At 41.1% G+C, this 24,734-nt stretch overlaps 1 non-coding gene across 1 annotated transcript; it reads right to left on the reverse strand.

Annotated features, from left to right (window-relative positions):
* Window positions 1-1,499: 1,499 nt before the first annotated feature.
* LOC127124153 (small nucleolar RNA R71) lies at window positions 1,500-1,606 on the reverse strand. Its single transcript, XR_007803783.1, has one exon. It is a non-coding gene; the product is annotated as a small nucleolar RNA R71 (small nucleolar RNA).
* Between the last annotated feature and the right edge of the window lie 23,128 nt (window positions 1,607-24,734).

Consider the following 24,734-nt stretch of genomic DNA (forward strand, 5'->3'; position numbering starts at 1 on the left):
TGTTTATTTCCCGCACTCGCTTTACTTTTATTTATTTCCTCGCACTCGCTTTAAATTATTTACTTTCCGCACTTGCACCACTTTTATTTACTTTCCGCACTTGCACTACTTTTATTTCTTTTAATGCACTTTTACTTTACCATGTCTAGCTAAATTTATAAGGTTAGAATGTAACGATCATAATTGAACCGATAATCCATACAATTGTTTGTAGAAACACTTAAGGGCTATTTTAACTTTCAAATTAAGTTTTCCCGCACTTCAATTCCATTGGGTAAGATCGAAAGCCGTCCAACATCTTTTTAAACTTAATTGTTCTTAACTATTTCAAAAACAGCGAAAGCGCTTTGTCTAGTTCATTAGGAGTTTTTAACATTAAGAAGAAAAGAGATTTTAAAACTATTTTTGGACGCGTTTATAAGTTTAGAGTCTGGTTCGTGAGAACCTCTTTTGGTTAAGAAATCCAGGTTATAATACTTTTCAACTTAGTCAAGATACTATATTTCTTAAAAATAGGTTTACTACTCTAACGCAATGCGCGCCTTTTTATAAGTGACAATAAGAGGGTTTGATTAGGGAGTACAACTCGGTTCTGAATACGCGAAAGCGACAGGTCCTGTTAAATTAGTTCTTTTCAAAGTAGGAAACACTGCCTATAAGTAGCTCTACTAGCAAGTACCTGGATTATCAATTAATTATGTGAATTACATTCGACCCTGTCTTTATTAATTGTCTTTATTTCGAACTTTACTTTTCAATTGCACACTACAAAAACACCTATTTTGATTGCCTTTGATAAACACCATAACAACAGATAACGATAGCTTGACACTTGGTCTCTGTGGATACGATAATCTTTTATATTACTCTGACGCGTTCGTATACTTGCGAACACCGCATCAAGTTTTCCAACGCATCAAGTTTATGGCGCCGTTGCCGGGGACCAATTTCATCAAATTTCATTATCCTGTTGTTATATCTTTTAGACTTAGGATATTTCCCGCCGGTCAATGCGAAGAACTCGCAGCACCGGAAGTTTAAATTTAGTATACCCTCTGGCGGAACCTGAACGTTATGCTCGCGCACGTTTATTGTTTCATAGAATTAAGAGAGCTATGGCCGAAGATCAAAACCAAAGACCTCTTAAAGATTTCGCTCAACCATCTAACGAAAAACCTAGTTCTAGTATAGTAAACCCAACCATTCCAGCCAATAATTTTGAACTTAAACCATCCCTGTTGCAACTAGTGCAACAGAGACAATTCGCGGGTCTCGCTACCGAGAACCCTAACCAACATTTAAAAATATTTCTTCAATTAGCAGATACTTTTAAAACCAATGGAGCTTCTCCTGAGGCAATACGTTTAAGATTATTTCCTTTTTCCCTTAGAGATAAAGCCCTATCATGGTTAGATTCCCTTCCACCCAATTCCATTACGACTTGGGATAACCTTAGAAGAGTTTTTCTTGCTAGATATTTTCCCCCGAGTAAGACCGCCGTTCTTCGAAACCATATAACTAGATTTACCCAAAACCCAGGAGAATCGTTGTTCAAAGCTTGGGAGAGATATAAAGAGTTGTTACGAGCATGCCCACATCATGGCTTAGAAAATTGGTTAATCATTCAAACCTTCTATAATGGACTTCATTACAACACAAATATGACCATCGACGCTGCCGCAGGCGGCGCTCTGATGAACAAACCTTACCCTGAAGCTAGTGCCCTCATCGAGGATATAGCTCAAAACCATCAATCATGGGGAGTTGAACGAGCGACAATGGAGAAGAAGGAAGCCCAAGGAGGAGTGCATGAACTAAGCTCTATAGACATGATGCAAGCTAAAATGGACGCATTAGCCCTTAAGGTCGAGCATATGTACACGAACCCGAATATTGTAGCCGCAGTTTCGTTGGATTGTGAGATATGTGGAACCCAAGGACATCAATCTGCAGAATGCAGTCTGTTAAACGAAACCCACTCTGAGCAAGTGAACTACACCCAAGGGAACCCATATTCGAATACCTATAACCCTGGATGGAGGAATCACCCTAACTTCTCCTATAAAAACAATAACCCTATTCAAAATAATGCACCTCTGAGGACTAGTTATCAAGCCCCTAGATCAAATCAACCTATGCAGCCTGTACCACCAAAGCCGAGCCTTGAGAAAATTATGGAAAATTTTATCACCGCTCAAAGCCAACAAAACAAGGAGTTCATGAACCAAAACATTCATGTTAACGAATTGATTACTCAGTTAGGAACCAAGGTTGACCAAATAGTTACTCATACCAAGATGCTTGAAACCTAGATCTCTGGTAGCTTTAAACCAAGCCCCTCAGACTACACCTGGAGGACAATTCCCTGGACAACCTCAACAAAATCCGAGAGGACAAGCCAATGCCATTACCCTATGAAGTGGGAACGCTTATGATGAGCCACCAAACCCAAGAGTGAATGAACCCGAAACTTCTAAGGAATGTACCAAACCCACAGACGAACTAAAGGAACCAGAGGAATATGAAAACCAGGAAGGTCGAGAGAAAGGAGAAGAACCTAAAGATAAAATTTACGTACCACCCCCACCATATAAACCACCTATACCATATCCCCAAAGACTCAAACAAACCCAGATCAATAAACAGTAAATTTATTAAAGTTATAGAAAAACTTCATGTAGAAACCCCTTTCACAGAAGCCATTACCCAAATACCTTCTTATGCAAAGTTTCTGAAACACATCCTTACCCACAAACGAAGACTTGACGATCCGAAGTCTTTGGAATGTAATGCTATTTCCGAGGACCAATTAGCAAAGAAAGATAAAGATCCTGGAAATTTCTCCATTCCTTGCCTTTTGGGTAATCATGTCATCGATAAAGCTTTTCTAGACTTAGGAGCTAGTGTGAGCTTAATGCCTTTAGCAGTTTGTGAGAGATTAAACTTAGGAGAATTACAACCCACTAAGATGTCACTTCAGTTAGCCGATAGATCTGTCAAATATCCGATAGGCATTTAGAAGATGTTCCTGTTAGGATAGGTCAACTATTTATCCCTACTGATTTTATTATCATGGACATCAAAGAGGACAATGATATACCAATCCTTCTAGGTAGACCGTTCTTATCGACTGCAGGAGCCATAATAGATGTCAAGAAAGGAAAGTTGACATTTGAGGTAGGTGACGAGAAAATAGAATTTATACTTTCGAAATTTCTTATGGCACCTGTGATGGGAGACTCGTTTTATGCCTTAGATATCATTGATGAATGTGTTAGAGAATTAGAACAAAAAGAAATTATTAAGTTACCATCAACCCCCATAAAGGAAGATGATGACTTTAAAGAACCTTACATCGATGATAACCTTTACGAATGTTTATCCCTTACTCCAGATCCTATGCCATGCCCTAAGAAACCAACCTTAGAACTTAAGGAACTGCCTAAGAACCTGAGATACGAGTTCCTCGATGAAAAGATGAACCGCCCAGTTATAGTCAGTGCTACCTTGAGCCAAGAGGAGACGAACCAACTTTTAAACGTTTTACGAAGATATCCCGCAGCCTTAGGATATAATATCTATGACCTGAAAGGTATAAGCCCATCCGTATGCATGCATCGGATTTCGCAAAAAGAAGATTCAAAACCCTCTAGGGAGCATCAGAGAAGAATAAACCCTATAATGAGTGATGTTGTTAAGAAGGAAGTTCTTAAGTTACTTGAGGCAGGAATAATCTACCAGATCTCGGATAGTAAGTGGGTGAGCCCTGTGCATATAGTACCTAAAAAGGGAGGCATCACAGTCGTGCAAAACGATAAAGGCGAACATGTAGCAAAACGTTTAGAAGGAGGATGGCGGATGTGTATAGATTATAGAAAATTAAATAAAGCAACTAGGAAGGACCATTTCCCTTTACCGTTTATAGACCAGATGTTGGAGCGTCTAGCCAGACACTTTTACTTCTATTATCTAGATGGATACTCTGGATCCAAATACCTATTCACCCAGAAGATCAAGAAAAAACTACCTTTACATGCCCCTGTGGAACCTTTGCCTACAGACGAATGCCTTTCGGCCTCTGTAACGCCCCAGCTACCTTCCAACGCTGCATGATGTCAATCTTCGCAGATTACCTAGATGGTATCATGGAAGTGTTTATGGATGATTTCTCGGTTTGCGGATTCAATTTTCATAATTGTCTTGCTAACCTTGAGAAAATCCTGGAGAGATGCGTGGAGGTGAACCTCGTGCTAAATTGGGAAAAATGTCATTTCATGGTGACTGAAGGAATAGTTTTAGGATATATAGTTTCCGAAAAAGGTATAGAGGTAGATAAAGCTAAAATAGAAGTTATAAAAAACCTAAAACCCCCTAAAACCATCAGAGAAGTCCGAAGCTTTCTTGGACACGCTGGATTCTACCGGCGTTTTATTAAGGACTTCTCCAAAATAACTAAACTGTTAACCGGACTTTTAATGAAAGATGCTAAATTCATTTTCGACGAAAAATGTAATGATGCATTTACTCTTTCAAAGCAAGCATTAGTATCTGCACCCATTATGAAACCACCTGATTGGTCAGAACCTTTCGAGATAATGTGCAATGCTAGTGATTATGCAGTTGGAGCCGTTCTAGGACAAAGGAAAGATAAAAAATTACATGCCATTTATTATGCCAGTAGAACCCTAGATGCTGCCCAGCTTAATTACGCAACAACCGAAAAAGAATTACTCGCTGTAGTTTTCGCTATAGACAAATTTAGATCTTATCTAGTAGGAGCATAAATTATTGTTTACACCGATCATGCTGCCATTCGTTACCTATTAAGTAAAAAAGATGCCAAGCCCAGGTTACTCCGATGGATTCTATTGCTACAAGAGTTTGATTTAGACATAAGAGATAAAAAAGGCACTGAAAATGTAGTAGCCGATCACCTTTCTAGGCTAGAACATCTAAAACCTGAACTAATACCCATAAACGATGATTTCGCCTATGATAGACTGATAGCTAAAGTAGAAACCATTTAAGATAATAACCTAGATCCTTTTGAGCATTCCCAAAATTCCTTAGCAATAAATAACGTACCCCTGTATGCAGATTTCGTTAATTACCTACCTGCTGATATAGTACCCCCTGATCTTGACTACCACCGCAAGAAGAAATTCTTCTACGATGTGAGAAACTTCTATTGGGACGAACCACTCCTTTTCAAAAGGGGTAAAGATGGCATTTTTCGCCGTTGCGTTCCAGAAGAAGAGGTAAATAGTATTATCGAGCATAGTCATTCTGCACCTTATGGTGGACATGCAAGCACCTCTAAGACATATGCCAAGATTCTTCAAGCTGGCCTATTCTGGCCTACCATGTGGCGTGATGTCTATGCTTTCATTGTCAAGTGTGATAGATGCCAACGCACTGGAAACATTTCAAGACGTGATGAAATGCCCTTAAGAAACATTCAGGAAGTAGAACTCTTTGACGTATGGGGTATAGATTTCATGGGACCTTTTCCACCATCCTTAGGAAACAGGTATATCTTAGTAGCTGTAGACTATGTGTCTAAGTGGATTGAAGTTATAGCTGCACCCACAAACGACACTAGGGTAGTAATCAAACTATTTAAAAACTATATATTCCCTAGATTTGGAACACCACGTTTAGTCATAAGCGATGGAGGATCACACTTTATATCGAGAATATTTGACAAACTTTTAAGAAAATATGGAGTTAGGCATAGAGTAGCAACACCATACCATCCACAAACTAGTGGCCAAGTAGAAGTATCTAATAGGGAGATAAAACAGATCCTAGAGAAAATTGTTTCTATTTCTAGGAGAGACTGGTCTCAGAAGCTTCAAGAAGCATTATGGGCCTATAGAACCGCTTTCAAAACCCCTATAGGAACTACTCCTTATCAACTAGTTTATGGAAAATCCTGTCACTTACCATTCGAGTTAGAGCATAAGACCTATTGGGCCATTAAAACTTTGAATTTAGACTACCTAGCCGTTGGAGAAAAGCGTACCCTAGACATTCATAAATTAGAAGAGCTTAGGCAATCTGCCTACGAGAATGCAAAAATATATAAAGAGAGGACAAAAGCCTATCACGACAAAAGAATAATAAAGAAAAACTTCAATATAGGCGATTTTGTTCTCCTTTTCAACACTAGGTTACGACTCTTCCCTGGAAATCTACGTTCAAGATGGACTGGTCCTTTCGAAGTATCCAAGATTCTGAGATCCGGAGCCGTAGAAATCAAGAACGATACCTGTAGCCCATTCATTGTAAATGGACAAAGACTGAAGCTCTATGAAGGAGGAGACATTCCAGCATACTAATCGAGCCACACCCTGATTGATCCACCGATTCCTACTACTACAGGTGTATAAATTCTAACCGTCAAGCTAATGACGTTAAACAAGCGCTGCGTGGGAGGCAACCCATGGTTTTTCTTTTCATTTTACTTTTTTCGCATTTATTTACATTTTTTTTTTATTTTATTTTATCTTATTTTGCATTGAGACTAAAGTTTGAATGGTTTGTATTTTCAGGATCACTTTCCTAACTTTTACAGGATGCAGGGTTTTGATGACATGCATGTTGCCTATAAAGACAATGCTCAGAGGGAGCGCTACATTGCTTTATACCAGCGCCCTATGGCACCCACACGTTACCCTGATCAGCATTGTATGGAGGCACTGGGTATCGAGCCTAGTATCCGATTCCTTAGCCACCAGCTTCACTGGGATGAATTTGCTGATGACTTGAGCAACACATATAGGAACCTGACTTTGGAGTTCCTGAGTTCATTCGACTATGACCCATATTCTGGACCAGATGGGAATGCCGCTTTCAGACGTTTTGGAGTTGAGTACTCCTTCAGCCAGAAAGAGTTCGGCGACCTGTTGGGTTTCCAGACTACTCCTGATGCTATCCCGGAGACACCTTTGGGATATTTCCTGGGTAAGGAAGTGGAGAAGTTTTGGAGTGATATATCAGGTGGCGGAAGCCAGGATCCATCTACACAGTTATCTTATGTCATACATAACCCAACCTTCAGATATTTTCAGATGATATTAGCACATTCCTTCTTGGGAAGACCGGATGCAGAGACACTACTGAGTGAAGAGGAGATCTTCCTATTATTTTGCGCATCCCAGTCTCGCCCAGTAGCATGTGGGAACTTTTTATTGAATAATCTCAGAGGTATCTCTAGATCCACCGAAGGAGTCATCCATGTTGGTGGAATCATCACATAGATTGCTGTCGCTTTAGGTTTATCTCGCAAGCTGTCACATCTTCGGATCTACTGTGGATACACTACCATGGACATCGATTTCTGTTTGACCAGAGGATTGATGAGGAGAGCCTCTTTCCACACATGTCAGTTCCGATTGCTAGTCGACAGTGAGGTTATCCATTACTTTACACTGCCAGACCCTATGATGACTAGTGTGCATGATCCAGCGAATTGGAGTTATGCTCTAGAGAGCCAGGGAGAGACCGTCGAGGCACCGAGATCACCACCCGCTGCTGAATACACACCTGCACCACCATCTCCTAGAATCACTGTTTTCTCTAATAATCATTCATTGCAGACACCAGACATACGCACCCAGATTGCTGAGTGCCGTAGAGAGATTGCAGAGCTTAGACAGGAAGTGGCGGACCTAACTTTACAGATAGGAGTGTCTGATCTCACCCATGCTACTGAAGTCGATTGTCTATATCAGGAGATCGCAGAGCTCAGGCAGGAGATAGCCGTGCTCCGTGGATCCGCTTAGGCAGACCATACCCCTAATACCTGATCTCACCATTTCATTTCATTTTATCTCTCTTTTATATATTTATCGTATTTGCATTATCTATTTTATATTTTCGCATTTGGCATATTATACAGACTACTACTATACATTAGTATTTCTATTTTTATCTATATATATTTTATATTTATTTTATTTTGCATTTTAATTTTTCAGTTATTTATTTATTTATATTTAATTTCTGTTTTTTTGTTTTTGTTTCAGTTTCGCTTTTTAATTTCGTTTTTATTTTTATAAAATTATGCAAGTCAAAGAAACTAGGAGAGTCACAAGACAAATGCTATCCAGACCCCTCAAAGCCAAAAGACAAGAGCAGCCCAAACCAAAGGACCAAAATCTGGCCCAGCCAGATTTTGCCTTGTGGCGCCCGCCACAATGTCTGTAAATGGTCGGGGCAGACCCCTTTTTCTTCACCATTTTTGCAACTTACAACCTCCAAAACCCATTTTTCACCTTGGAAAAAAGTCCTTGAACCCCCAAAAAACTCATACTTTCCTAACCATCATACCACACATATCATTGTTCCACTTTCCGTTTTTGATTTCATCCGCCGGATTTTGTAAAAATCCAACCTTTTTCACCAACCACTTCATCTTCTTCATCCACATTTAAAGAGCATTAAAATGGAGTTCAACGGATTCATTCTTCGAGGAGGGAAACCAGGGGAGAGACAAAGAAAAATCATTGAACGGTTGCAAAATCGGGAAATCCTCCCGACAAGGTATGTTGACGAAAATTGTCTCTATACTTTAGGTATCTACCATAGCGTTTTCCATTTATTAGACATCTTAGGTTTGCATAATTTCTTTACCATCAAAGAACCCACCTATGAGCGGTTGACAATCGAATTTCTAAGTTCCTTAATTTTTATTGTCAACCCTAACACTGCTAGCACAGTCGGTACTGTCCAATTTAGAATGTTTGCTGTTGAATACCAATTCAGTACCGATGAACTAGCCAGTCTGTTAGGGATCCCTCATGGGGAAGGTGCCATTTGTGAGGCCCCTTTGGATTCCGAATGGTCTGTTGAGGTATTTTCCTTCTGGGAGCGTTTATGAAACACTTCCATTAACTCTTTTGAAGGAGTTCTTGCCTCAACTATCCATAACCCGACCATCAGAGTTTTTAGATATCTGTTGGCATGCACTATTTTTGGCCGGGAGAATCCAAATAAGGTTAATGCCAAAGAGCTTCTATATTTGCAAGGAAGCCTCACAAATAGGAAAATTAATTTGGTTCCGTTCATGCTCGCCCATATGATTTTAACTCTGAATAAGGCGGGACCGATTTCTTTTGGTGGATTGATTACGTCTATTGCTCGGGCACTTAACCTGAACAATGAGATGGCTACCCTAGACCCCTTACCTCCTCGCACAATTAACTTAAAATTTTTGAGAGACATGAAATTGTGTCGCTCAAGCAGTGAAGGAGGTTATACACTTATGATTCATGGTGTAGCCATCCCATCTGTTATTCTACCTTGCACCAGACGTACAGATATACGTGATGAGAGGAATTGGACCTACGATTTAGATGCTCCACCTGTTTTGGGTCCTCTTCCTCCTAACATTCCTGATGAGGCGGAACCAGACACTGATGATGAATATGATCGGAGAGAGAGATCTCCCGTACCACATGTGTCCCCCCATCATCCTTCACCACCACACACCGCACCATCTTCTTCTTCTGCAGGTACCACTCCTGGCTTCTATATTACAGAGGAGATGTGGCGTGACCACCTGGCTAGAGAGCAAAGGCGTGACGACCTACTCTCTACCCTCCAGCAACAAATAACGGGTAATATGAATTTCATGCAAGAATCACATCGGAGAACAGACAGGTCCTACGACACTGCTCTACAGTCCCTGCAAGTGATCACCAATACGCAAGCCCGTCAGCAACACCACCACCGTCAGCATATTGCTCTCATAGAAAACACTCAGGGTACCATCTTAGGTCACCTTCGAGACATGAAGACCGCTCAGGATGCCCTGCAGGCGAGGATGGATCCGAGAGACCGTCGTCGTACCCGATCTCGTTGTCCACCTCAGGATGGCGAGGGCACTAGTGGTCAGCAATAGGTTGCCAGGTAACTCTTCCCTTATCTTATTTCGAAACATTGGGGACAATGTTCGATTTAAGTGTGGGAGGAGCATTTATCATTTTCCTTTTATTTCTAGTTTTATTTGCTGTTTTTTAGACTGTTTATTTCCTTTCAGTTGTTTAATTTCCCTTTTAGTTGTTTATTTTGCTTTTTAGTATAATGCATGAGTCTGATGAGTCACCAAATATAGTAGACCCTTAGTACAATCCTACCTCCCCATACCTTTAGCCCCACCAAAAATTTTTTTGCAAAAAGAAAATAGTGTTATTTCGAAAGTTTTCAGGTTTTAAGGACATGTTTTGAGTAAGGATGCGGTGACTTGGGAGAACTTTGCGAAACATCAGTATCTGTTTTAGCACCATAGACTTCGTAAATATAGGAATCATTCCCGAAACCCCATATACCATGGCCTTAATCATCATTTCCGTATAAGTCCTTAGTAGTTTATCTCAGCAGTCAGCTCCGGCCTACGCATCCTATACGTAGGGGACCGATGCAAATAAGTGAATGATCCAAAAAAAATAAAAAAATAAAAGAAAGAAAAAAAGCAACCCTGGTATAGGTGACCCTCACAAAGTCATTTAAACCAAAGAATTGTAAAAAATTGCTACAAAAAGAAAAAGAAAATGAAAAAGAAAAACAGTAGTCACTGCTAGTTGGTTCAGAGGTATCTGGCACTGAACTCGGTAGGACGGATTACAATCCGATCCCCCACAACTACAGTTGGGTCCAATAAAAGGGTTTACACATGTTTATGTGCCAGAAACTCCAAGCTCTGATCATAATCACTAACAGGCCACTCTACTACGAAGCATGTACGGATAACGGGCTTAATGTGATTGCACCTGAATGAAAAGGACACAAAAAGAGATGAAGAGGCAGGCCTAGGTATTTGTAGCAGTGTATTCGTCACTTTATGATTTATTGATTAAATCAAAAGCAAAGCATACAATGAATCGAGTCGCCACCGCACTTTTATTTATCCAAAGGATTGGCTAAAAAGCGAACAAAAGCCTAAGAAGTTTTACACATAGAAAACTAATGAAAAGATCAGAGAATCTGGGTAAGGGGGTTAATTACGCAATGGGAAGGTGTTAGGCACCCAAAACGTCCTAGGTACTCCTAGGGAGCCCTTTTCAAAATTGTTGTATGACATGTTATATGTTATGAAATATTTATTGTGCAAACATGAATGGGATGATGAGAAAAGAATATACAATTTATTATTTTTATGTTTGAACGGATGAACCTGTTGCCTACGTACCTTTCCATGGAAGGTAAGGATCAAAACGCCGTAGTTCGGCTAAAAGATTTCCAAAAGTGTGTGAATTGATTTTAAAACAAAATCCCTAAGGTCTTTCGTTATCCACGGGAGAAAACTCAACCTTATACAAACAACAAGTCCACCATGTGAGAAAAGCTTCAACTTGCTAGTGAGGGGTTAACCCTATAATAAGCAAGGAAGTCTTACACTTCAATCACTAAGGACAAAAGGTGAGATTAATATCAGCCAACTAGGATAAATCAAACCTATGGCTAATGTATGAAAACATATCAAGAATGGACAAAGCCACAAAACAATTGAATGAGTTGGATTAACCAATTAGGATTTATTCACAAAAGAGGGTCAAAGTATGATTAAGATTCAATTCAGAGAAGTATTATCAAAAGTGAAGTTTGAAAGTCAAGGACTTAAGGTCCAGGTTTCTAATTTGAAAAGACATGAAGATGTTTGCACAATATTTATTTCAAGTTTTTGAAGTAACATGTGAAAAGGGAGTTTTGGAACAAAGAGGGTGAATGGATAATGGAGTGTAAAACTTCTCAGAAAGGTTCACCTCTTGAAATCATATAGAAGATGATCCAAGTGTGTCCTTTGGAATAGGCAATAAATGAGCAATAACAAATAAGAAGAACAAATGGATACCGGATGCCAATTGCTGGACTTATACCAATCTCACTGAAGCACAAAAGAATGGATACCGGATGCCAATCTATCTGGACTTATACCAATCTCCTAAAACAAAACAAATGATACCAGATGCCAATCACTGGGCTTATACTAGTCTCACAAAGGAAGAAAGAAAACAGGATACCGGATGCCAATCTATCTGGACATATACCAATCTCCTACCATATCACAGGAAACAAATGCCAATAACTGGACTTATAATTGACTCCTCAATGGTCATAGGAAACAACTGCCACTAAATGGACTTACAGTTGACTCCTCAAAACAAAATGATCACACAGATATGAACAATGATTATGCAACTATGTACAGTTAATGATGATAAATGCACAAAGGCACCACATAAGCAAATATGCACATATGAATCAGGTAATCAAACAAACAAGTCAATTAGCACACACTATATACAAGCAATTAGGCTCAAACAAGGTTAGACTTTACAGTCAACTGGAATGGGGTAAGTGTTGCTCTTAACCTTAACATTGAGAGTTAAGGTGAAGCAGATGAAAAGGAGATGAGGGGTGTGCCTCATAGCTTCTATCCCTGGCCTGGGAGAGCTTTGAATATTAGAAGGTGTGGCAGTTCAGAAAGTTGGAACTCTTCTCCACAATTTATTGACTCGATAGATCTTGGGTTAAGATCCACAATGCATCAACATGTAATGTGAGCAAAGGGATGACACACTAAATAGAAGGAGATGGACTACACATCTCTTTTATCTACCAATTGCCTTATCAAAGGACTTTTCCTGCTTAGCACAAAAATAAACACACAAGAACATGGCCTCTTAAGGAGGGCTTCAGACAGGTGCCTGGCCAAGTAACAGGCCAGGTCTTCCAGACTACATGAAGAAGAAAGGTTATACCTAAGTGGTTAAGCAACCAAGCAAAAGCAAGTTCACAATGAACTTAAGCAACTAAGTACCTTCAAGAAGCAACAGAAGTGAAATTGCACGATTCAGGTCCTGGAAAGCAGAAACAGATGATCTCCAATGCTTAGATGAATGAATGGATGAAGAATAGTAGCTCAACAGTGCTTGATCTTTCTTGAATCTTCAACTTCCATTAATGGATGCAAGGTTCAACAGTCCTCGAATCAGCTCAATTCTTCTAGATCTTGCTTCCAAAACCTTCAATGATGCTTGTGGATGATGAACAAATCAAGAACAAGGCAATGCTTATGAAGAATTTGGATGGAAAAGTTGAGAGAAAATTGGAAGAGAAATTTCTAGATCTGAGATTTATGAATTGTGGTTATCATTTTCTGTTAGGATTAGCTATATATATGCTCTCCTAATGATGCTTGTTAATCATGCTTAAGCTAATGCCAAGGGATTAAGGAAAAAGGAGTGTTTTGGCTAATTTGAAAATTCACCCTCATGCATGAGCATGGTGCATGAACAGTGCACGTGGCTCACTTGATTTCACTTAAATTTTCATTTTGGAGCTAAATGCATTGGTGTATCATTCAAATAATGTACCAATTTCAAATTATAATTTTGCCCTCCAAAAATTCAAGTGCAATGCAAGTAATCATGTTATGAGAATTGATGAGATGTAATGCATGAGTTGGATAGTAGAGTTCAAGAGAGGAATTTAGCAAAAAGAACCACTCCATTTGGTCATTTGGTTGAGAAGTTATGCACTTTTGAAGTTCAATCCACACTTGGCTATGTTTTGATCATATCTCCTCAACCACAAATGAGAAATTCATGTTCTTAGACTTTTTGGAAAGGTGAGAGCAAGATCTTCAACTTTCATGTTGGACAAAATTTCATTTGAAGCTTTCTTGATGATGTAACCTTGAGGAGAAAACCTTTCCATTTTTTGGCAATTCCAAATTATAGGTCACTTACTATTTTTGGAAACTTTTCAATTGACCTCAAATTCTTCACTGTTGATGTTTGAAATGTTAAATGAGACTTGTATGGACATGAATGAAGTATTTCTAGGCTCTTCCCACCTCCAAATCCAACAGTTGACTGGGCAGTTGACTGGCTAGGGTTTCAGTTGACCTGGCTATGTTCTGATGAAATTCAAGCTTCTACCACTTTGGATTTTGATTCAAAATGATGTCATGGCTTATATGAACTCTTGTGAATGATCATGGTGCCCAAATTCTCAAGAATGGCCACCATCTATTGCTCAATGAATGCCTTTGACTGCTTTGACCTAGAATTGCTTCATCTGCAAGTAACAAGGTTAGATGACATATTTTTGTACTTTTGGTTAGTAAACAAATGAAAAGCAATGATATACAAATGCAAAACATGCTTGGTGGTCAAGAATCACTCTCAAAGAAAAACCCACCCACAAGGAAGGAAGCAAAGTGCACAATGATCCTTGAGGTAATGAATGATATGATATGATGCCATGAGGGATCTTAGGGACAAAATTGGGGTCTTACAGATGCCCCTATTTAAGGTCATTCTAGCCGGAGAAGTGAAGTTTAGAAATCTTCATCTCGACGCGGTAGAATGGGCTTAAATAACAGTAATGAGACGAATTTTGGTCCCTAAGAGACCTCATGATGCAAATGTATGCATGTAAAAGACACAAACCCTGTGGGGAATAGGGGTCCACAAAGAACAGACGATCCATCGGAGTAATACACTCACCAGGAACAGAGACTTTAACAAGACTCTCACGGGGACTCTTATTGGGGATAGAAGAAAAAAAATGCGTGAGCAGGACACGACTCTGAATTAGGGGACAAACTGACACTACGTGAATGAGACACGACTGGACTAGAGACCTCACTGGGAAGCAAATGACTCACACTGGGGATCAGAAGAATTCCAAAGGACAACACATCCACTGGAAAGACACAAGCTGACTCAAGACTATCCACAAAGGATACTTCGGATAAAAATCCGGACTCGGACCAGAAAAAGACTCACAAAGAACCTCCCTGGCGGGGAAAATTGCATATATTGTGGAAAACACCAATACAGCAAAGGGTAAAATCACCACAAGAAAAACTCCACTGGAGAAATGTCTTAACAAGAGACTCTCCTGGGGAAGCGACAAAGAATGAGGTGTTACCGGTATAAGGGTAACAAACTCAGGAAGAATGAATATCTAAGACCGGTATAAGGGTGAGAGATATCAATCAACCAAACATCTGAGAAAGACCTGAAAAAGGTACATCAACTCAGGAAAATCTGACTCCACAGGGGACCAAGGTCATAATAGGGAGCAGACAGGAAGGAACACCAGGGATACCGAGGTATATAATAGGTGACCGACCAAAGCGTGAATTGGTATATATGCCAAAACACTCATCATCCGAAAGGAGGGCTTGAAAAAGCAAATCGACTTACAGGCTGGACATTCGAATCCACAACGGGAAAACGAATCTTACTCAGCTGGGGAAACAAACCCAAAGAGTGCATGAGATATAATATCCATTACCGTAAGAACGTGGATAGAATACTCGCATGAGATATATTATCTATTACCGTCAGAACGTAGATAATAAACTCGCATGGAAGGAAACACCAGGGATACCGAGGTATATAATAGGTGACCTACCGAACACGTGAATTGGTATATATGCCAAAACACTCATCATCCAAAACACAAACTTGTTAAAGGATGGATATTCGATTCTACAAAGAATACGAATCTTACTCTACTGGGGAAAATCAACAAAGGACTCCAACCAAAGAGCGCATGAGACATATTATTCATTACCGTCAGAACGTGAATAATATACTCGAAAGGAAGAGACACCAGCGATACCGGTTAGGGCATATAATAGGTGACCAACCAAAACGAGAGACAATCGTTACCAAGCATACGGGTAAACGAAGGACAACTTAAAGGGATAAATTGCAAGCATCCGGCAACTATCCAACAACAAAGAATATTCGATTCCGTAAAAAGGAATAACGAATCTTACTCGACTGGGGAAACACAAAAGGCTTCGACTGAAGAGTACATGAGATATATTATCCATTACCGTCAGAACGTGGATAACACACTCGCATGGAAGATTATCCACAACCGGTTACTGGGTTAATAAAGGATAAATCAACCGAAAAGAAAGGCATCGGGATACCAAACTAGGTATATAATGATGACCAATCAAAGGGGAGCAACAACATTACCAACAAAAGGGTAAGTGAAAGAAGACCCGCTGGGGATACATTGATACAAAATCAATGATCCGGGGATAAATTGCATAAACAGCAATTATCCACAAGGACTTGCTGGCGAATTCAAAAGGGGATAACATTGCGAGCAAACGACAATGATCCACAAGACTTGTTGGGGATAAAATTGCTAGCAACCGGCAATTATCCAACTGTACCACATGGCACAAACTCCGCTGGGGAGAAAAACCACACCAAAATAGGATTTACAACTACCGAATACGGGGTAGAAGACCACAAAATCCACCATCAACCAGAATGAACCACAAAGGTTACATCTGTTAGGGGAAAAGAGATAGGACTTACGACTACCGAATACGGGGTAGTAGCCAACAACTCTGATGAGGATAAAAAGAATTAGGGTTTACATCCACCGAATAGTGGGTAGAAAACCAACAACTCCGCATGGGGAATGGAAGAAACACCAATCCGCACGGGAAACCAAAATAGGGTTTATAACAAACCACCGACTCTTGCCGAGGAACAAAAGGTATATAACCACAAATTCCGTCAAAAGGGCAAGGAACATAGGACTTACAACTACCGGTATAAGGGTAGAGGCCCAAAAGATTCCGCTGGGGATAAGAAGAATTATTGCCGGTTACTGGACAATTCATTCATCTATTCCATAGGGAAGCACAAGAAACAGCTGACAAATAGTCAATTCGGGATCAATCCGAACAGACAAACCGAACCAAGACTCGTCCTAATGAGGATATAACTCAATAGGAAAATCCATCCCAATATATGTGTTGGGAGGAAACGGAAGACACCGTCATCCACGAGGGTATATCTCAGTGGGGAACTGCAGAAGGAAAGACAGACACTTTCTGCTTATGGGGCTGGCTCTATATGGAGAGATTTAAACACCCGACATCTGCTTGGGAAGATCTATAAAGGAGATCTATATCACCAAGCAGGAAGTCAAACAAAATATATATGGCAAAAGAAATGCAACATGAATATCTGAATGTTTATGAGTATGCATGAATATGCGTGATTTATGTTTGATGAATGCTGACAAAACAGACATTTCTAACACAAACAGGCCCAGGAATCAAACGCCCGGTACTATACTTCCAGAGGAAAGCCAAAGAGGTCCAACTGGAAAGCCAATCTGCTGGAGATCTACATGCTAAAAAGCAAAGATCTGCAGGGAGAACCAGAAAATCAGAGATATCACAAAATCTCTGAGGGATGGATCAATCAACATCCCAACTGGGGAACAGAAAGTCACAACAGGCAACAACAGCCACAAAGACATATCTGTTGGGGAATGGAGAAATCCCAAAATCTCTGCAGGGGAACAAGAGCTTACTGCACAAGCAAGAACTGATATGAAGAGCAACTCCGAAATAACTCCATTGGGGAACAACCCACAAAGGGAGAACAACATCATCCAAGTAGAATCCAACTGCACAAGCAACACTACTGGGGAACACAAGCAGCCACTACAAACAACTCCACTAGGGAGCAACCCGATGAGGGAGATAATAAATCACATAAGCAGATTCTGCAATAAACCACTCTGCTGAGGGGAGAAACCATTCCGCTGGCGACTGCACTTGGGAGTGACGGGGTACTGGGATCTCAAACCACCAATTACCGAATCTTCCAAAAGGAAAACACCCATGCTGCGAGACTACTGCTAGAGAAGAAACTGAGTCTTCAACAACCACCCTGCTTGGGGAACAACTCCAACAAGGGCTCCGCTTAGGGAACAACCCTAACAACAAAACTGGAGAAAAGGATACATCCAATCCAGGAATATGAACAAATGTCTTACCTGTTGGAAATCATGCCACCCTTGGAAGAGCACTGAGAAGTTCTTAAGTATCCTTTCATCATTGTGAATGTCACTTTGTTTAAAACAATAATTTGAAAAATTTATTTGTTTAAAACAATGACATTTTATCAATTAAAACATGCAAAACATTTGTTGAATTGAAACAAATAAGAGTGTAAATAATTGGATAAAAGCTCAAATTTATTTGATGGAATGGTAGCCTGCAAATGGCAAGACTCCATAGATCTGTACAAATTTGAAATCATTGATATATATTGGAAGAGGGCTACATTGAACATAATGATCCTTTCTCTACCAATTTGAATCTCGATGTATCCGAAGCTTTAGTTGACGACGAATCGAGAATCTCTGACGAAAAGACAGTTGTGGAACAGAAAGTCTTGTCAGGATGCAGTTACTTGCCAAATCCCTAATTTTTGCCTAGATTGCCCCAGGGTGAGGTACTCAATCTAGCGGGATGCAAATATTCTTTTTTCAAGTCTCTAACTTTTGCCTGGATTACCCTTTCGGGTTTTCCACCGAGACGCTCATTTTTGCCTAAGCCGCCCTTTCGGGTTTTCAACTTAGCGAGCTATTCTGTTTTTCTTTTGCATATACCTTTTTTTTTAGGCAAAGTATTTCTTGACTGCATCTGAATTCACAAGACGAGTGAAATCCTCCCCATCCATTGTTGTAAGCATCAAAGCACCGCCTGAAAAGGCTCTCTTAACAACATATGGACCTTCGTAGTTTGGAGTCCACTTGCCCCTGGAATCGGGCGCGAAAGACAAGACCTTCTTGAGCACGAGGTCACCTTCTCGGAACACACGAGGCTTGACCTTCTTATCGAATGCTTTCTTCATTCTCTGCTGATATAACTGACCATGGCACATGGCAGTCAATCGCTTCTCTTCAATCAAATTCAACTGGTCATAATGACTCTGAATCCATTCAGCATCAGTCAACTTGGCTTCCATCAAGACTCTCATTGATGGGATCTCCACCTCTACTGGGAGAACAACCTCCATGCCGTAAACAAGAGAGAAAGGGGTTGCCCCTGTTGAAGTGCGGACAGATGTACGATAACCATGCAAAGCAAATGGCAGCATCTCATGCCAATCTTTGTATGTAACTGTCATCTTCTGGATAATTTTCTTGATATTCTTATTAGCAGCTTCAACAACCCCATTCATCTTAGGTCTGTAAGGAGAGGAGTTATGGTGTGCAATCTTGAACTCAGCGCACAACTCATCCATCATCTTATTATTCAGATTAGATCCATTATCAGTAATGATCTTATCTGGCACACCATAACGGCAAATCAGCTGGTTCTTGATGAACTTCACGACCACCTGCCTGGTCACATTCGCATACGAAGCGGCTTCAACCCATTTGGTGAAGTAATCAATTGCTACGAGAATAAACCTGTGTCCGTTGGACGCTTTCGGTTCAATCATGCCGATCATGTCAATTCCCCACATAGAGAAAGGCCATGGTGATGAAATCACATTCAGAAGTGTCTGAGGAATATGAATCTTATCCGTATAAATCTGACACTTGTGGCATTTCTTCACATATTTGCAGCAATCAGACTCCATTGTCAGCCAATAGTAGCCTGCTCTCAGCATTTTTCTAGCCATGGCATGTCCATTGGAATGAGTACCAAATGAACCCTCATGGACCTCAGTCATCAACAGGTTTGCTTCGTGTTTATCCATGCATCTGAGCAAAACCATATCAAAATTTCTCTTGTACAACACTTCACCACTGAGGTAGAAACTGCCTGACAACCTTCTCAAAGTTTTCCTATCTTTCACAGATGCCCCAGGCGGGTAGACCTGGTTCTGGAGGAAATTCGTGATATCAAAATACCAAGGCTTGTCATCATTCACTTCTTCTACTTCAAATACGTGAGCTGGTCTATCCAAGCGCATCACGGCAATATTGGGCACTTCATTCCACCGTCTAACCACAATCATGGAAGCAAGCGTAGCAAGCGCATCTGCCATCCGATTATCCTCTCGAGGAATATGATGAAAGTCAACTTCTGTAAAGAAAGTTGAAATCCTCCTCGCATAATCTCTGTATGGAATAAGACTTGGCTATTCGTCTCCCATTCACCCTTGATCTGATTGACAACTAGGGCCGAATCACCATACACATCAAGATACTTGATTCTCAAATCAATACATTCTTCCAGTCCCATAATACAGGCTTCGTACTCAGCCATATTATTCGTGCATTTGAAAGTTAGCCTTGCTGTAAACGGAATATGCGAACCTTGAGGAGTAATGATTACTGCCCCAATTCCATTTCCATACTGATTCACAGCGCCATCAAACACCATCGTCCATCTGGAACCAGGTTCCGGACCTTCATCAAGTGTAGGCTCATCACAATCTTTCATTTTCAAATACAGAATCTCCTCGTCTGGGACGTCATACTGAACAGACTGATGATCTTGAATCGGCTGGTGCGCTAAATGGTCAGCCAAGATACTACCTTTGATAGCTTTCTGAGCTCGATACTCGATATCATACTCAGACAACAACATCTGCCAACGGGCAATCCTCCCGGTTAAAGCAGGCTTCTCGAAAATATACTTGATTGGATCCATTCTGGATATCAACCAAGTTGTATGATTTATCATGTGCTAGCGCAAACGCTTAGCTGCCCAAGCCAAAGCACAACACGTCTTCTCAAGCATTGAGTACCGAGACTCACAATCAGTAAACTTCTTACTGAGGTAGTAGATAGCAAATTCTTTCTTCCCTGATTCGTCTTGCTGACCGAGGACACAACCCATCGAGTCTTCAAGCACAGTCAAATACATAATCAGAGGTCTTCCTTCTACAGGCGGAGACAAGATCGGAGGTTCGGACAAATATTCCTTGATACTGTCGAAAGCTTTCTGGAAATCCTCGGTCCAATCATGAGACTGATCTTTCCGAAGGAGCTTGAATATCGGCGCACATGTGGCAGTCATGTGGGATATAAATCTGGAAATGTAGTTCAAGCGGACAAGAAAACCTCGGACTTGCTTCTCAGTTTTGGGTGCAGGCATCTCTTGTATTGCTTTGACCTTTGCAGGATCAACTTCAATACCTCTCTCGCTGACAACGAAACCCAACAACTTGCCGGAACAAACTCCAAATGTACATTTGTTCGGATTCAGGTGAAGTCTGAACTTCCTCAGGCGCTGAAAAAGCTTCAACAAATGCTCAACATGTTCAACTTCCGTTCAGGACTTAACAATCATATCATCAACATAGACCTCTATCTCCTTGTGCATCATATCATGAAACAAGGTAGTCATAGCTCCGGCGTTCTTCAGACCGAAGGGCATCACTCGATAACAGAATGTTCCCCAAGGTGTGATGAATGTTGTCTTCTCCATATCCTCGGGTGCCATCTTGATTTGGTTATATCCGGAAAATCCGTCCATAAAGGAAAAGACTTTGAATTTAGCTGTATTATCTACCAACATATCAATGTGTGGTAGGGGGAAATCATCTTTCGGACTAGCCTTATTCAAATCTCTGTAATCAACACACATACGGACTTTTCCGTCCTTCTTAGGCACATGCACAATATTGGCCACCCATTGAGGATATGTAGAAGTCACCAGAAACCCCGCATCAATTTGCTTCTGAACTTCCTCTTTGATCTTCACTGCCATATCTGGATGAGTTCTTCTGAGCTTCTGCTTCACAGGCACGCACTCAGGCTTCAAAGGCAGGAAATGTTGCACAATATCTGTATCTAAACCCGGCATGTCTTCATACGACCAAGCAAAGATATCGGAATATTCTCGTAGCAAACTGATCAACCCCTTCTTGACAGACTCTTCAAGAAGTGCCCCAATCTTCACCATACGAACACAATCCTCATACCCCAAGTTAACTGTTTCCAGATCCTCGAGATGCGGCTGAATGATCTTCTTCTCGTGCTCAAGGAGACGGGTAATCTCATCAGGAATCTCTTCAACATCATCTTCCTCTGCCTCAAATACAGGGAATTCAAAATTGGGAGATGGTGTTGGATCATTATGTTCAATGGGCTTTAGAATCAACCTGCATAATGATTTTGGTTAATGAAAAACTTTAGGATTTAAACAAGCAAACCATTATGCAGATGAAAAAGATTGCTTTTATTCTTGTTTTTTAGGGTTTTTTGTGATCACTGATTTCATGCAAAAGCAAAAAGTGAAAAAAAATGGAAAAACAAATGTTTAACAATGCATTAATTGGATGAAATATCATTGTATTAAATGCTGCCAATCAATGTCATCACTTCTCCTTTTGGCATGGGAGAAGGGTTTTGAACAAAGTGAACCATTACTCTGATCTATGAATGACTGTAGGAACATCTACAGCGACCCAATTGTGGCAGACTCCACCAGGTATGATGAAGTTGCTCAGATCCTCTTCATCCTCTTCTAAGATAGCAACAGCTTCTTCAGTCTGATCAGCATGGATGAAACCTCCACTATTGAACAAACCTTGCTCGTTGAATGCCCCAGAAGAATAGCCAATGCCAGCCCGGGATTTGTTGTCTTCAAGCTCAATCATCTTCCCTAAACCAGCAACTGCACCACATTCAATGGCCAATTTTGCATCTTTGTAGGAAGAAAATGAAGGAGACTTCTTCTCAATCGGCTCAGCAATAGACAAAGCTTGGAACGGCGTTCCAACTTCATCCTCAGCATCGATATATGAGATAGAAGACAAGTGGCTAACCAGGAGAGCCTTTTCTCCCCTTACCACAACCAGTTTCTTGTTCTTGGCAAATTTCAGCTTCTGGTGTAGGGTGGATGTCACGGCGCTAGCCTCGTGAATCCATGGTCTACCAAGGAGACAGCTATAAGATGGGTGGATATCCATAACCTGGAAAGTAACTTGGAAATCACTTGGTCCAATTTTGATTGGGAGATCAACTTCCCCAATCACGGTCTTGCGCGACCCATCAAAAGCCTTCACAACAACACCACGCTGCCTCATGGGAGGCCCCTGATATGACAGTATCGAAAGAGTGGTCTTTGGCAATACATTTAGAGATGATCCAGTGTCCACCAGCACGTTGGACATGGCATCAGTCTTGCAATTCATAGAGATATGTAGAGCCATGTTGTGGTCTCTTCCCTCCTCAGGGAGATCAGCGTCACAGAAACTCAAAGTGTTGCAAGCAGTGATGTTTGCAACTATACTGTCAAACTGTTCAACGGTGACATCATGATCAACAAAAGCCAGATCCAAAACTTTCTGCAGAGCCTCCCTATGGGGTTCTGAATTCAGCAGCAAAGATAGAACGGAGATCTTGGACGGTGTTTGTAGAAGCTGGTCTACAACATTGTACTCACTCTTCTTGATAAGCCTCAGCATCTCATCACACTCTTCATTCACAGTGCCACTCGGGCCAACAGAAGAAGCAGGAGTCTTTTGTACAGAGGAGGGTTTGGCAACAGCAAGTGCCGGGTTCTGAACATTCACAACAGTCCCAACCGGACGCTCAACAGTATCAGAAACAACATGAGTCTTCGGGGGTGCCGAAAACACACGACCACTACGGGTCAACCCGCTCACATCAGCAATATTGGTAACAGAAGTTGAAGGCAACGGCACTTCCTTCCCATCTTCCACAGCAACAGGATTATATCTAAAAGGAATAGCTCTATCCGAAGAATAAGGCACAGGGCCTGCAGGCTTGATTACCAATGAAGGAGAGATCTTCGGCTTGCTACCATCATAGCGGATGACAACAGGCTCGGGCAACTTGAACACAGGAGAAATAACATTCACTTCTGGTTCATCTTCATCAACATTACGGTTCTGAAGAATCTCTATAGTACCTTCATCCAATAGCTCTTGAAGCTCTCTTCGCACTTGGCGACAACCCAGTCTATTAACAGAGCAAATGCGGCATTTGTCATGGTCATGCTCCATATAACTGTACTGACACAGTAAACAATGTAATTCGACTAATGACTGTCTAATATGACTGACATATTTGACTTTATATTTCCAAGGGCACCCCTGGACCATGTTCACTGATTTCCCATGCTCGGGCAATGGGTTCTTTGTAACATATGGGCCTGAGTCCTCGAAGCTTAGAATGCCGCATCTCATAAGGTCTTGCACCTTGGTCTTCAACGGTTAGCAGTTCTCTATGTTATGACCCGGAGCACCGAAATGATACACTCAGTGTTGGTCTAGCTTGTACCACCACTGAGGGTTGACGGGCACAGCAGGAGGGTCCTTGGGAGTAACCAGCTTCCTTTCCAACAAGGAAGGATACAATTCAGCGTATGACATAGGAATTGGATCGAAGTTGATCTTCTTCCTATCATAATTCAGATTGGCTTGGTTACTAGTGCTGCCACGAGGCTGGTAAGCCTGTTGCTGTGGACGATGTTGCTGCTGATACTGAGGTTGTTGCTGATGCTGATGTTGATTAGGCTGCTGATACTGCGAATTATCTCTGAAAACAGGTGCTATATGAGCCACCTGATGCTGATTACCGGTACGGCGTACTGGCTTCCTCTGAACAGAGGGTCTTCTTGGTTTAGCATAGGACTGCACAGCATGTGCCTCCCCATCTTTCTTCTTAAACGCCCCATACCGTTTAGAAGAGCTCTCATCCTTTGACAAACGTCCTTCACGGACTCCTTCCTCTAGACGCATCCCCATATTCACCATCTCGGTTAAATCAGAGGGAGCGCTTGCAACCATCCGCTCATAATAGAATGAGCTAAGAGTCTTCAAAAAGATCTTAGTCATTTCTTTCTCTTCCAGCGGAGGAGTAATCTGAGCTGCCGGCTCTCGCCACCTCTGGGCGTACTACTTAAATGTCTCTTTATCCTTCTGAGACATGGCCCTGAGTTGATCACGGTC

Source organism: Lathyrus oleraceus, chromosome 2 (genome assembly GCF_024323335.1).
Source record: "Lathyrus oleraceus cultivar Zhongwan6 chromosome 2, CAAS_Psat_ZW6_1.0, whole genome shotgun sequence".
In the NCBI taxonomy this organism is placed as follows: Eukaryota; Viridiplantae; Streptophyta; class Magnoliopsida; order Fabales; family Fabaceae; genus Lathyrus; species Lathyrus oleraceus.